Source organism: Pseudomyrmex gracilis, unplaced genomic scaffold (genome assembly GCF_002006095.1).
Source record: "Pseudomyrmex gracilis isolate BER0280 unplaced genomic scaffold, ASM200609v1 scaffold_2333, whole genome shotgun sequence".
NCBI lineage: Eukaryota > Metazoa > Arthropoda > Insecta > Hymenoptera > Formicidae > Pseudomyrmex > Pseudomyrmex gracilis.
Window position 1 is genome coordinate 9,946 of NW_018022917.1, and position 1,443 is coordinate 11,388.

The window sequence follows — 1,443 nt, forward strand, 5'->3', positions numbered from 1 at the left end:
TCTCTCTCTCTCTCTCTCTCTCTCTCTCTCTCTCTCTCTCTTCGATTTTGTATCTTCCTTTTTCCCCTTACATAGTATGAGAAAATTTGTAATTAAAAAAATTAGTTTACTTAAGAATATAAGTTCAATTCCGCTTCATTGCTTGCATTTCTTAACTAAAATTGAAATTTTATACGTAATTGCGTACTTTTAAGGAATTAATCTTGAATAGTAAACAATATTACACACACAAAATGTTAAATAGAAACTACAATTACAATGAACAAAGTAAACAATGTTATTTGCTATTACCTGATTTTACGGAAAAGTCTGTTGTCAATAACGGCGTATCATTTTTCTGTCAAAAAAAAAGTCGAAAATCAATTTTTTTTTACGTCTCGATTTTGATGTCACAAAATTTTTTTAATTCACTTTTCCTCTGATGTTCATATTGTTCAAAGCACTTTTGCGTAATCAGATGTTAAAAAAAACTTAACTATTACAATACTTTTTAGAATTTTCGCGATACTTCATCGCGAAGCGCAACAAAGCGATGCCAAACGTCTTTCGTGCGGAAGGATGTGAACTCGTCGGCGAACTCTGCGGAACTGAGGTGCGCTGTTTGAGCGGAGGACGAGGTGCACATAGCATGTACAACGCCAATCACACACGCCTGCGTTGCATACTGTGAAAATTGCTCAATTTGGAGTGATCAAAATATTTCACCGGTTTGTTACATCAGCATCTCGCGTTTTCTTTGCAGTACATTAAGATAGTTCAAGTTTGAAAATTGTAATTTTAAGTTGGACGTAGATTGAATAATAGAAGGAAGTCGCGATTGTGCGGGAGAAAAACCTAGCGGGAATATCAAGAACAGCAGTGGAATGGCCGATATTAAGAACACTGCGATAACCTAACATGTTGCTTTCCGACGCCGAAATTAGATGAAGAAATTAATACAGATGATGAAACTGTTTATTTTTGCACGTAAAATTTTATATATACATAATTAATTATAAAAATTTAAATTTAACAATTTAAAATTATAAAAATTCAAAAATTTAAATTCGAGCTACAGAGACGCTCATTGTTATAAACTGAAAACGAGTGATACACATATATGCCAAGTAGCTGTTTTTAATTTATCGGTTTTTGCAAAATTTTTTTGTCTTATAAATCTCAGCATAATCACGCAATGAATCGCAACTTTTAAATATATATACATGCCGACTTATGTACCTCTTCTTAAGCGTTTTGTGTTTATTACCTAGATTAACTCTTCACGGACAGACATGAGTTTTCCAGATTCACTCAAAAATCACGCATCGGTGTTTCTAGTAACAATTTGTTTTTTTAACGCTTATATTTTTGTAACTACTATAGATGGTTTTAATTTGTTTTTTATCGACGCAGAATTATCCAAACTTTTGATTTAAAAAAATTTTTTTTAAATTGACAAAATAT

General features: G+C 31.9%; 1 protein-coding gene across 1 annotated transcript in view; it reads right to left on the minus strand.

Annotated features, from left to right (window-relative positions):
• The window catches only part of LOC109862753 (orexin receptor type 2-like), a gene marked incomplete at its 3' end in the record, with an annotated part of 4,886 nt that extends 4,317 nt beyond the window's left edge, over positions 1 to 569 (minus strand). Inside the window, exon 1 of the mRNA XM_020442886.1 lies at positions 292 to 569. The remainder of the gene's footprint in view (positions 1 to 291) is intronic.
• Between the last annotated feature and the right edge of the window lie 874 nt (positions 570 to 1,443).